Source organism: Dipodomys ordii, unplaced genomic scaffold, assembly GCF_000151885.1.
Source record: "Dipodomys ordii isolate 6190 unplaced genomic scaffold, Dord_2.0 Scaffold81, whole genome shotgun sequence".
Classification (NCBI taxonomy): domain Eukaryota; kingdom Metazoa; phylum Chordata; class Mammalia; order Rodentia; family Heteromyidae; genus Dipodomys; species Dipodomys ordii.
Genome location: NW_012267297.1, coordinates 4,764,044 through 4,778,438, shown reverse-complemented (window position 1 = coordinate 4,778,438; position 14,395 = coordinate 4,764,044). Strand labels below are relative to the sequence as shown.

The window sequence follows — 14,395 nt, the reverse complement described above, 5'->3', positions numbered from 1 at the left end:
AGAAGAAGAAGAAGAAGAAGAAGAAGAAGAAGAAGAAGAAGGAGAAGAAGAAGAAGAAGAAGAAGGAGAAGGAGAAGGAGAAGGAGAAGGAGAAGGAGATTTAAGAAGACCCATAACAAATTCTGAGAAAGAGGAATCTACTTTAGTATTACCTGTTCTAAAGTATGTGTACGCTATTTCCATGAAAGTAAGACCAAATGCCAGACTACTTAGGTGATTGGCATCTATGCACAAATATGATTTTACAGTAATTCTGGTGGCTTTAGAATGGCAAGCTAATGTCTTCTGCTGCAAAGCACCATGTTATTATGCTTATCTATGTAAATGTATATGTAAAAGCGTATGCACGTATAAATTTCCATCTATAAATAAGAATTTATCTTGAAAATAAAATTTAAAAAGAAAACCACCCAAGCAGACATTTCCTACTCTCAGGAGTGAGGGTGGACAGATTTCCTAAGTGAAACAATGCCGTTAAGGGTCTGCTTTTACTCTTTCAGCTTTTGTCTTTCTAATGACCCGGTTCCTGTTGGGATCTGTTTACAAGACTCTGGAAGCCAATCGCATCATTCCGGTTCCACACTGGGTAAGAAAAACCGTACAAACCACGCACTTACGACAGACACACCTGTGCAAATCTGATGGCTGTAGGTGACTCACGCCCGTCATCCCAGCCACTCAGGAGACCGAGATCTGTGGATCACGGTTCGAAGCCAGCCCGGGCAGGAAAGTCCTTGAGACTCTTATCTCCAATTAATCACAGAAAAAGCCGGAAGTGGCGCTGTGGCTCAAGTGGTAGAGCACTGGACAGTGCCCAGGCCCTGAGTTCAAGTCCCAAGACCTGAAAGAAAAAAAAAATCCAATTACCACCTTTGCTACTAGGCACATAAGACAGTTTATGTCCCTTCTCTCTCCTTGATATTTATGTGCGCATTTATGAAGTTGTTTTTGATAAAGAGTTATATAAAGGGTTTCAATGGAATGGTGTCCGTTTATGAGAATAATAGCGATCTACGCAGCTTTATACATTTTTTAAAATTGTCTTCAAGTTGTGGCACAAAGGGTTTGCACTGCTTTTGGGGGGTAATTAGAGATAAGCATCTCAAGGATTTTCCTATTCAGGCTGGCTTTGAACCTGGATCCTCAGCTGTCAGCCTCTTGACGAGCCGGGATTATAGGGGTGAGCCACGGCTCTGGTATTGGTGTGGTGAGCCTGTAAGCTACTTGTGTTAAGGAGTTACGTTGTCGGAATCTCCCCCTGCTTCGGCATTTAGTGGATCTGCGTGTGCATGTGTGCAAATGCGTGTGTTCACCGCTTAGATCTGCCTTCCACATGTGAGAGAAAACGTGTGTCCTTTATCTCTCTGAGTGTGGATGACTTCACATCATTGTTGTTGTTGTTTTTTTTAAGTCCATCAAAATGTATGAAATCTGTGCCCATGAAAATAGAGCACATGGTCTTTTGCAGTCAGATGACAGCTCGCTTTATAATGATAATTTTTCACACTCATTGTGAGCGGAATGTCTGGCCACTGGCAGATGATAATTCTTTTTATTTTTGCATTGTCTTAAGGAGACATATTTTTCTCCACGTTGTAAAAGCATTTTTTCCTCCACTGCAAAAAAAAAAAAAACTGGTTTATAAAACATTTGTTACTACTTTTGTTTTTCCTTATTGTCATGAAAGAAATATTTTCGGGTCACTGTAGGTCAGCCACACATTTTAGAAGAATTTCCACGGCTCATTAAGTTATTCCGGGGTATGTCTCACTTACAAAATGCCGTTTTGCCGAAGATAAATATCTCCTAATTTGCTGGCAGGGAAAAACATATTCGTGGATCTCTCTCTGTGGGATTTGTGGGATTCTTGTTCATCACGGCACCAAAGTTACACTCTTGGCCGGGTACTGGTGGCTCCCGCCTGTCATCCCAGCTACTCAGGATGCTGAGATCTGAGGATCGAGGTTCAAAGCCAGCCTGGGGCAGGAAAGTCTGTGAGACTCTTATCTCCAGTAAACCACCAGAAAACCAGAAGCTAAGGGATTGTGCTGAGGTCCTGAGTTCAAGCCCTGGTAATCACACACACACACACACACACACACACACACACACACACACACACGTACACTCTTGAGGGAGGGACTGCAATTTTAACCACAGCCTGGACTTGAAAGTCGTTTTCTGCTACTTTAGATGTTCAGTTAATCACCTGTTAACAAACACGTTGCAAGCAGGAACTTTCTGCTTTTCTGAAGAAGATTGTCCCTATCAGAAAAAGGAAATCTCTTCCTTTTGATACTAAATGAATGAATGAATGAATGATAATTACCGAGAAGTAGTCACCTTGCAGTGATCTAGGGTTTCAAATTTTTCCCAACAATTTTCTCTCGATTATTTTTTTACCGGGGTTTGGACTGCAGAGTTACCTTGCACTTATTTAGCTTTGTTGTGAGTGGGTACACTACCGCATGAGCCACACCTCCTGTTTGGGTTTTTGCTGATCAGTGGACAGTGGAGTTTGGTGGACAATTTTCTTCTTCCCCTGCACTGTTTTCCAACCTTGATTCTCTGGCTCTCAGCCACCCGAGTAGCTAGGGTGACCAGTGTGCATCTCCAGCCCCGAGCCCTCCTGAGAATGGTTTGAAGGTTGCATGATACACGTGTATGTGTGAAATAGGTAGAATCCCAAATAACCCGGGGCCTGGTGCAGGCGGGAGAGCACCAACCAAGCAGGGACGAGGCCTCCACATCGCCAAGTTAAAATAAAACACCTTAAATAATAGGATGAAAATATTTACAAATGACCAGCCTTACTTCACAGGAGAAAGGATTTCAGAGAAGGCTAAGGAATGATTTCATTGCTAACAAAGCTCAGATCAGTCACAGTGAACGATCACCAACCTAACGCTGCTGCTGACGGTTTACAAATTAAAATGCCAGTGCAAATGAAAGGAAAAAGTGGATGCTAACTAGAACCTTTACATCTAGTCGAGAAGGTGGGCCAAATTGCGCTATATCTCATTCATGTATACTATTTATATGCTTGTTTATTAAGTGTATGCTTTTTGTACATGATTTATATATAAGATAGTCTCTAAATATATATATATAAATATGTTATACATATATTAAATATATTATGTATCATATATTTATGTAAATATATTATGTATTATTTGTGAAATAGATATTCTATAACTAATATATTTATATAAATATTTATTTTATACATTTTAAATATAAATGATATATTTATAGAACTCATATATGGATAAATATTTAATTTATATGCATATAATATATAATATATTATATATGTAATATATATGCATCATGTAATAGTATAATATAATGTATGTTATGAATAATATATAACACTGCCTGTTATATAGTAACAGGTGCTAACATCTTAATTTGGAAGATAGCAGTAGGTAAGAATCAAAGGAATTGAGGAATACGATTCTAATAGAAACGAGAATCAATGGAAACAGGAAGTCAAGCCTCAAGTACGGTCTAACGAGCAGAGAGGAATAAGGAATGGAACTCTGGATCCAGGCAACTGCGGGCTGGACACAGAACATTTGTCTCACTCTTCAGGAAGTGGTGTTTTTCCTTCTTCGATAAGAGCCTTCAATATTTTCAAGGCATTCTGCGCGAAATTAAAGCGACTGAGTTTTTGTATTTCTCTGAGATGACTTCTGTCGAGCCACAGCTGGGCAGAGATCGACCCAAACTTCCTACGTGTTTATCTTTTCCCTTTGGCTGCCTCTTTCATCCAGGGTTTTGGAACATACCAAGTGGATCCTCTGACGGTTATGTTCAGGAGGAGGAAAGGAATATTACTTGGGAAAGAACATGTCTGCTCCAGGCAGGTAGCTGAAAGTTTCACTCATCCAGCTGTTGAGATTCCGCTGGTCAAGACCTGTCCACATGACTCTGCCCAGCTGTGGGAGAAGCTTCCAGAACCAACCGGAAGGAACTCACTTAGGAAGAAGGCAAATATTTACCTGAAGGCATTCATTTTTTATCTCATTTGTCTTGGGCAGAATGTGATGTCCGGGGATCTCACAGCTGCAGAGGGAGCATGGCTGGATGATCTGGGTCACACACTGGGTCACCCAGCCAGGAAAACAGCTTTCCTCGATCATTTTGAGGGCCTGTGAAATGATGTGGGATGTGGTAGGAAATGAAACAAGGCGGAATCTGAACAGGACAGGATGGAGCTCTGAGTTTGCGTATACACAAACACAGGGAGCGTGCAGTAATCTAATCCATTCCTCCACGCATCTGAGTGTGTGTGTGTGTGTGTGTGCGTGTGTGTGTGTGTGTGTGTGTGTGTGTGTGTGTGTGTAGCCTGAGGCTTGAACTCAGGGCCTGGGCACTGTCCCTGAGCTTTTCTGTTCAAGACTTAGTGCTCTATCACTTGAGCCACAGCGCCACTTCCCAGCTTTCTGGGAGTAATCGGAGCTCAGAGTCTCCCAGGTTTTTCTGCTCAGGCTGGCTTCAAACTGCGATCCTCAGATCTCAGCCTCCTGAGTAGCTGGGATGACAGGTGTGAGCCACGGGTGCCTGGCAGGCGTAATTTTATGGATGCATTTCATTTTTGCAATATGTGTGATTTGATATTGAAATCTGAAAAGCATGAGAAGTTTGAGGGAAGTTGCTTAGTACTTGGGTTCATCACGATAGTATATGTCGGTTTATTCAAAGGAGACCCTGCACGCAGAGTCATAGAACTACTTAAAAAGCAACCTCCTGCTGACATGGACGGCTGGCGGCCTGTTTGGGGTTAGGCAAGTTTGCAATGTCATGGTAAGGCTGAGTGACATGAGACAGGGCACAAGAAGGCTGCCAGGGCTCCTGCCCTTGCATTGGCTTAGGACCAGACTTGACCGATAGCTTCTTCTAGACTCTACCTCTTGAGATAGCTTGGGCTTGTACACAAGAGATCTGAGGACTACCTTTGTAGCTTAAGAATGCTTTATTTCTTTCATATATGTAATATTAAATATTAATCAATTAATTATTAATTAATTAAATATTAATTAATATGTAATGTTAAAGGAGGAAGTATTTAAGCCGGGTGAAGAAAATCACCACGAGATTGGACACCATGAGAAATGGTTGGTAGAAGGAGGATTGAGTCTTTTTTCCTTTTCTTTCCTTTCCTTTATTTTCCATTTCCATTTCCTTTTCCTTTTCCCTCTGCTTTCCATCATTCCTTCCTTCTTTCCTATCTTCCTTTTTCTTTCTCACTTTCTTCCTTTCTTTTCTGTCTTTTCCTTCCTTCCTTCCTTCCTTTCTTCCTTTCTTCCTTCCTTCCTTCCTTGCATGCTTGCTTTCTCTTCCTTTCTTCCTTCCTTCCTTCCTACCTTCCTTCTTTCCTTCCTCCTTCCTTCCTTCCTTCCTTCTTCCTTCCCTCCCTCCTTCCCTCCTTCATTCCTTTCTTCCTTCTCCTTCCTCCCTTCCTTCTTTCCTTCCTCCTTCCTTCCTTCCTTCCTTCCTTGCATGCTTGCTTTCTCTTCCTTCTTCCTTCCTTCCTTATTTCTTTTTCTTTTTTCCTTTCTTTTGTTATCTCTTGGGCTTGAACCCAGGGCCTCACCTCTTACTTGACTTCACTGAGCAAGGCTGGTGCTCTACTCCTTGAACCTTATCCTTAATGCTGGCTTTTTTGTGGTTAATTAAAGAATCTCATAGACTCTTATTAGCCCTGTCTGGCTTTGAACCTCAATCCTCAGAGCTCAGCCTCCTGATCAGCTGAGATTATAGATGTGAACTTAAGAGCACTTCTTTTAAAATGTATGTATTAAAGTGTTGCATTACCTTAGAATAGCAGAGGAGCTAGAAATGGAGGTATGTGAGGAAACCCACGATTAGTACTTCATTGGAAATCATTTGTATAGCTTGTACACACTTTCCCCTTCCCTTCCCTCCCTCTCCCTCCCCTCCTTCCTTTCCCCTCCTTCTCTTTCCCTCCCTTCCCTCTCCTTCCTATTCTGTTATTTCCTTTTTTTTTTTTTTATTGCCAAACCCAAGCTGACGTTAATGACATGACAGAGGGGCATCATATTTAAGAACCAATGAAGACTTGGGAAGACTTGGCAAGTCTTAAGTTCTGACTGTATGATTCCACGTCAAGTGCATCTTAAAACTACTTTATTCCATTTTTCCTCCTGGGTAAACTGAAAATAAACACGGAGGACAACACACCACGCAAATACTACAATCCCGAAGCCGTTTAAAGGCCAGCAGGCAAGCTAGACTTGAAAACACAAACCAGTGCTAGGGATGGAGTCGCTTTCTCAATGGATGAAGTTTCAGTTCAATCCACACCAAGAGAAAGACATCTAAAGCCTCAATGAGCGAAGTAATGTAACCTCAAAAACCTGCAAGGAAGAGATCAAGTGGAATCTAGTCATCGTGAGATTAACTCATTTCTCTTCGTAGTTGAAGAAATAAAATGGAAATTTAGAGTTGAAAGGGCAGAGGGAAGATCTGGGCGCCAGTGGTTCACACCTGTCATCCTAGCTACTCAGGAGCTGAAGATCCTGGTTCAAAGCCAGCCCAGGCAAGAAAATCCAGGAGACTCTTATCTCCAGGGAACCAGCAAAAAGCCAGAAGTGGAGCTGTGGCTCAAGGCTAGCCCTGAGCAAAACAAAAGGCTCAGAGACAACACGTAGGCACGGAGATCAAGCCCCAGTAGACACATGTGTGTGCATACGTGTGTACACACGCACACTCACACACACAAAGCTAGTGGAGCGATGGCTTAATTGGCAAGGAACCAGCCTTGAGCCAAAAAAAAAAAAAAGCCACATGAGAACATGGAACTCTGGAGTTCAAGAAGACTTAAGCACCAGATTATATACTAGATGGAGCACAATCCACACAGAGAAACTTCCAGAACCTTCCAGAAGGTTCAGCCTACGAGACGCTGCACGTCTGGATGGTGAATTTGAGCCCCGAAAGAGGTCAACCGAGACCGCTATCTACTTCCTTTTTTGGATGGTTTTGCTGATCTCTCTCAGTTCATGTTCCTTTCATGCAAGAAAAAACAGATGTCAATGGTATGGAGTCATTTGCTTTGACCCCTGCGCTGGGTAATGATTTGTGATTCTAATCGGTTGTGGATTTTTGTACCTTTTTGTCAGGGAGGGGACACCTCTCTGTTTCGCTTGCAAATCGGTGAGGGCCTCGCTTTCACTGTTTATCCAGTCCTGTGACTTATTTTTTCATTCACCCGCAGACACCCTCATCTGGAAAGGAAAATGCTTTATTGCCTGGAGAAAGGCAGAATAATCCCATTACACTGTACATTATCCAGCGAGTTGGGTATAATTAAAGATCACCCTGCCATGGGACGGTCTGTGGGGCATTTATCCGGGCAGGGCTCAGCGGCCTTTGACAGGGAGCCACTCTGTTGACAGATCTGTCACAGAAATGGTGCCACATTCTGAAGAACCCTGTGTAGCACACGGTCCCCTTCTAATGTGGGTGGTTTAAACCACGACCGGACCTCACCAAAACCCTCAATATGACTGAAGTTGATTTAAAACACAAACAACATTCTGTGCCCTGTTGACAAAAATGTGACTGATCTGAACTCCTAGGGATGGACCCGAGAGTCTGGAAGACTCTGAGCAAAGCCAGGGGCTCCCAGACATCATCCTGCACTCAGGATCCTTACTTATTTTAAAGACAAGGAATAAAGAAGGCATTTGTCTGTTTTCAGGGGTACCAGAACAGGTTTCTGGGGCTGTAACGCCGGGGAAGTGACTTCCTGTTCAAAGTTACCCAGTGAATCTAGAAGCATCTGATGGCATTGATTCTGAACAGTGCAGACCTTACCTACGGATTGTGCACTGCATAACTATGATTACAGTACAATAGTACTGTTATCCACATAATAATATTGTTATGTCCATCGTGCGCATCCTGTGTAAGAACTCAGGGTGTGATCCCATGTTTCTGTATTTCTGAATAGAATAAAGTATCTATTTTAATTTGCTTTTTTTTTTTTTTGGTTGCCAGTCCTGGGGTTTGAACTCAGGGCCTGGGCACTGTCCCTCAGCTCTTCAGCTCAAGGCTAGCGCTCTACCCCTTGAGCCACAGCGCCACTTCTGGCTTTTTTTGTGTCTGTGGTGCTGAGGAATCGAACCCAGGGCTTCATGCATGCTAGGCGAGTGCTCTACCACTGAGCCACCTGCCCAGCCTCTATTTTCTATTCTACTCTCTATTTCTATATATTCTGTTTCTCTGTTTTCTATTTCTGTCCCTCGTTTAGCACTTTTATAAAGCACTGTGCATTATCTGACAGGCTCTGAGAAGAATCTTTTCTTCTGCTGTGTCCTCGTGGTAGGTTAACAAGCGAACACGACCTTATCAGCACACCACCACACAAAACACGTGGAAGGCAGATGTAAATCTGATGCCGCTGTAGCCTTGTGATTTGTTTTTCCCCCTCAGCACAAAACAGTTTGTTTAACTGCATGATTATTTTTGATTGTCTTTAGGCTTTTATACACATATGTTTAATACGTTCATCTGACATTATCAGCCTTATTGCCTGGTGTTCCGTTTGTGTGTGTGTGTGTAATTTGTATATATGAATAAATTTATATCTAAATAAGTATCTAAATATATTAAATTTATATATAAATATACAAAACATAGAGGTATGTAAAATAGATATATATAGACTTTATATATAAATATATTTATACCTGAAATCAATTATGCTATATAATGTATATTGTATATTATATTATCTATACTATATTGTATATATTATATTGTATATTATGTTGCATATTATATTATGTTGCATATTATATAATATATAATGATATAATATATCATACAATTGTATTATATAATGCATAATCATATTTCATATATGTTTGTGTATGCATATATATACATATATACATATACAAACACATATCATCATCATCATTTTGGCATCTCTGAAAAGCTGTGGAAGGTTTCATCTTTTCATAAAAGTCAGATGACAAAATGAGTCCTAGTGATTGGCTCGCAGCTGCTGCAATATTGTTCTCTAGTTCAGCCGCTACTTGGAACTATGAGGACTTTTCCTTCAGATAAAATAATATATTAGCTATTGAGCAGAAGTTGTTTAAGATACAACCCGCAAGCCATAAATTTCTTATTTGCAGTCACGCTTCCGTTAGAAAAGCGAGCAACAGAGATACCATTCTAACAGTAAAGGAAACATTGAATAATACTTCTGCAAAATGCGCATGTATACCTTTTTTTTCTTTTATGACACTGTATGGGGATTTGAGCTCAGGGCCTGGGTGCTGTCCCTGAGCTTTTCTTACTCAAGGCTGGCACTCTACCACTTGAGCCACACCTCTACTTTTGGCTTTTTGTTGCTTAATGCAAGATAAAAGTCGCACAGACTTTCCTGCCCGGGCTGGTTTCAAACCATCATCTTCAGATCGCCACCTCCTGAGTAGGTAAGGTGACAAATAGGAGCCAGGGCCACCTAGCCAAAAGAAAGATTTTGAGGTGTGGAGCTGTGGCCCAATGGGTAGAGTGCCAGCCTTGAATGAAAAACACAGGGAATTTCCAGGCCCTGAGTTCAAGCCCCAGTACAGGACGTGCACACGTGCGCGCGCACACGCACACACACACACACACACACGTTTTGATAACATCAATATAAAAGCTCCTCATTTGTCCAAGATGGACAAATGGACGAAAAGCTGAGCAGTAGATTGAAAGAAATAGACAAATTGGAAGGGTTGTTATGAAAGCCGGTCAAGCATTGGCAAATTTCCAATGTGTTCACAGACAATGACAATAAGATTTAAACTGCTTACAAATGAAGGGGGGACCAGAGGAATCGCATCAATGTTTTCATTAATAAGAGGGGGAAGTGAAATCGGGAGTCAACATACATCGACGTTTTAGAAGTAATCAAGTAATGCAGATGAAGTATGAGATCATAGTTCATTTAGCAAATTAGCAGATGGAAAATGTCACAATAAATGATGCAGAAAAGTCGAGAGAAATGGTGGACTGTCACTTGCCACATCTGGAATCATAGGAGCATCTGTACCACAGTGGACAGAGTTTACTGGAAAGTGTGTGTGTGTGTGTGTGTGTTGTATCTTGGCACTATATGATATTTTTGTGTGCGTGTATGTATAACAGTCCTATGGTTTGAACTCAGGGCCAAAGCCGACTTGTTCAAGGCTGGTGCTCTACCACTTGAGCCACAGTGCCACTTCCAGTTTTTTCATGGTTAGTTGGAGATAAGAATCTCATAAATCCTGGTACTGGGGGCTCATGCTTGCCAACCTAGCTACTCAGGAGGCTGAGCTCTGAGGATCACGGTTCAAAGCCAGCCCAGGCAGGAAAATCCATGAGCTTCTTATCTCCAGTGAACCACCAGAAAACTGGAAGTGGAGCTGTGACTCAAAGTAGTAGAGTGCTAGCCTTGAGCAAAAGAAGCTCAGGGACAGTGCCCAGGCCCTGAGTTCAAGGCTCATGGCTGACCAATAACAAAACAAAACAAATACCTCTCATAGATTTTCTTTCCTGGTCTGGCTTTGGACAGCAATCCTCAAGTCTCAGCCTCCTAAGTAGCTGGGATTGCAAGTGTGAGCCAGCATACACATCTTGGTTTGGATCTTTGCCTTTACATATTCCTTTTGAATAGATGGTTCATGATACCTTTAAACACATCCCATGTTCCTAAAAGGCTAAATTCAACATTAAATAAATACCTAAGAAATACACATGTGTGTGTAGGCTAGACAACATTAATGTATGGGGCTGTAACTATGTGGTGGAGAAGTTTCATTTAATAGTTGTATTTCAAGCTGGGCCCCAGTGGCTCACGCCTGTCATCCCAGCTACTTGGGAGGCTGAGATCTGAGGATCACGGTTCAAAGCCAGCCTGAGCAAGAAAGTCTGTGAGACTCTTATCTCCAGTTAATGAAGTGACGGTATGGCTCAAGTGGAAGGCTAATAGACTTTTTAAAGATGCTTTATGTAAAAAGCACACGCAAAGCAAAACTTTCCCCTCGTTTCCCTAAGATATTATTGTATGGATTATGAAAAATCTAATCGATACGCAATAACCCTAAAGTATTTATGGTTTGGCCCAGCCTCTCGATCGGATTACCCTTTCCAGAGGATGGCAGGAGTGGATTTTCTCTTTTTGTTTTTTAATGGTGGCTGTTCATTAATTAACCAGCCAGCCTGGGGTCCCTCGGACTTGGAAGCTTTGCTTGCCTGTCGCCCGTGTCATCGATCCGACTTGCACTTAATCCATTTCATTGATTGAGTTCCATTTAGCACTTGGTTGTATGTTAATTGTATGGTTCACAAAAATTCTGCCCACAGTGGGCCAGAGAAGCGTCCTGTGAGTTTCCAGCCAGAATTTCCTCTGTTCCCGTGTGCCTCCGGATTGCGCGGACTCAGGTCAGACTAGGGAGACAGTAAATACTCAACGCACGATGACTAGCAGCTCCATTGTGTGTGTGTGTGTGTGTGTGTGTGTGTGTGTGTGTGATTTCCTGTGTGTTTATTAGAGCTCACCATTTATAACCAATAGAAACAGTGTACAACACAACATTTGTAATTCTCTCTGTCTCTCTGTCTGTCTGTCTGTCTGTCTCTCTCTCTCTCTGTCTCTCATACACAGGGTCCCACACTAGTTACAGTGTCTACCAAGTTCCTAAGATATCCAATACTTTGTTTTCTTGTTTTGAGACACAGTCTTGCTCTGATAGCCTCCAACTTGCGAACCTCCCGCTTCTGCCTCCCAAGTGCCCAGATTACAGGTGTGCACCACCGTGCCTGGCTTCCAACACTTTTTTATTTTGTCACTCGTGGGGCTTGAACTCAGGGCCTGGGCGCTGTCCCTGAGCTCTTTCACTCAAGATTTAGAGCTCTACCACTTTAAGCCACAGCACCACTTCTGGTTTTCTGGTGGTTCATTCAAGATAAGCATCTCATGGACTTTCCTGCCCGGGCTGGCTTTGAACCGTGATCCTCAGATCTCAGCCTCCTGAGTCGCTGGGATGACAGGCGGGAGCCACCAGGGTCTGGCACAACACTTTTTATTTTATATCAATTTTGTATTTTCATTCCATGTTTTTATAATGAACATTATGAAGACACATTTCCCTTCTCTCCAGAACTCTAATTCCATTGCCTAGTGAATGGAGACTTCCTTAACATGGTTTCTTAGTCCGCGCAGAGACATTCTAGAAGAGTCTTTGGCGGTGGGACACACGGGCTCAGTTGTAGTCTGGCTGCGCAATCTTGGACAACTTCAGAAAGTACTTTCTACTCAGCTTTTCCCATCTCTAAAATTGAGATAATAGCCCCTATTTCGCAGAAATCTGAGCAGTAAATGAATTAATGTATATAAAGTACACAGAACACATACCCAGCCTTTCATAAATGTTATTATTGCAAAATGGCACTCACTTCCTAGCTGAAAAAAAATTCTTAGAGCTCAGGTAATATGGGAAATAGCCCTAACGATGCACAGTAATCAGATTTACTCTAGTTTATTTTTCCACAACTCTCTACAGACCTTAATTTTCTGTAAGGAAAAAAAATTTTTTATGATTTTTCTTTGTAGTAGATCAGCTATGACAGCTCTACTATGCGAGTTCTTCTCAAAAATAGCGATTGCTTTTTAAGATACAGTGGTTTTATATATATTTATGTTTAAAATGACCCAGTTTTGTTCTCCAAATGTGCCTGACTGGCTTCTAATTGCTAGCAGATTACAGTGACAAATAAATATAATAGCATGAAAGATATTTTGGTGTTAGAAACCAGCAATCATGAAATAATAATATGACATCTTAAGTAGTATCTAATTTTCCAAGTGATATCTTATTTATTATATGAACATATTTATAATATACTATATATGACATATATCCATATGCAATATATAATAATATATAACCTTACATATAAATGTATTTATTATATAAATATAATCGTTCATTTTTTTCTTCTGGCTTTTGTGCCAAGACTGAGACTTGAACTCAGGACACATTCCTCGTGCTTGGCTTCCCCCCCTTAAGGCTGGTACTCTAACCACTTAAGCTATGACTCTACTAACAGCTTTTACTGGTTAGTTGGGACTAAGAGCCTTATGGACTTTCTCATCTTGTCTGACTTTGAACCAGGATCCTCAGTTATCAGACTCTTAAATAACTAAAATTACTAGTATGGGCCACTAGTCCTGGGCTATAGTAATTTTTATTTGCAGTTAGGAATCAAATCTATCCATTTACTAAGTGAGACTAGCTATATTCAGAGGACACTTAGAAACCCTAGGACAAATGGCAAGCATAGCTTGAATTCATGGTATATAGAGGTTTGAAAATAAAGTCAAATAAAATATTCAGAGTCAATACTGGCATATTTAAAAGTACTGAGGGTTGGGGCTGGGCAGGTGGCTCAGTGGTAGAGTGCTTGCCTAGCCTGCAGGGACCCAGGTTTGATTCCCTCAGTACCACATACATAGAAAAAGCCAGAAGTGGTGCTGTGGCTCAAGTGGTAGAGCGCTCGCCTTGAGCAAAAAGAAGTTCAGGGACAGCGCCCAGGCCCTGAGTTCAAGCCCCAGGACTGCCAAAAAATTAAAAAGTACTGGGGGGGTTGATGTTTATGTCAAAGATTAGGAAATGGATTAAGTAAAAATTAAGTTTTTTATTTATTACCTATTATATGCATATATTATGTATCTATACATTCATATATTATATATTTATTATTATATGCATATATTGTGTATAATGACATATACTATGTAAATATAATGTGTATTATAAATTATAATATAGAATAGAGTATAATTATATACATATTATATATATATTGTATATACAAGTAATGTATAATACAATTATAGATGCATATGTTCATATTATATATTATATATGTATGTATAATACATAGTACCTATAGTGTATATAATAATATATTGTATAATATGTATAATAACTAATATGTAACATATGACAACATATAATTATATATGCATACACTATTATATAGAATTGTATAACGTTTATAATATATACTATATATTATATAATTTATATACCCATTGTTTATGTAAAAATATATAATTAGCATAGAGAAATGTTTCTGAAAAATTTGGCTTCTGCAAAGTATAAAGCCTAAGATGAAATGAGAAAAATGATGAAAAATTCAGGGAGGCTAATTTAGGAAATTTCGTTTTTTCCCAAGGCCTTTCTGGGACTTTTTCGAATGAACTTAAACACTCCTTGTCTACAGCAGAGAAACCTTCACAGCGCGGTCCCATGTGAAGGGTAGATGGCTAGGGTGGGGCACCCCCTAAACCAGAGCACACCCCAAGCCTTACAAGCTG

The 14,395-nt window shown here is 40.8% G+C and overlaps 1 protein-coding gene across 1 annotated transcript in view; it reads left to right on the top strand.

Annotated features, from left to right (window-relative positions):
- The first annotated feature begins 503 nt into the window (after positions 1 to 503).
- Sox5 (SRY (sex determining region Y)-box 5) overlaps positions 504 to 14,395 on the top strand; it is a 710,484-nt gene continuing 696,592 nt past the window's right edge. Inside the window, exon 1 of the mRNA XM_013025067.1 lies at positions 504 to 586. The gene's annotated coding sequence lies outside the window, so the exon portion shown is untranslated. The remainder of the gene's footprint in view (positions 587 to 14,395) is intronic.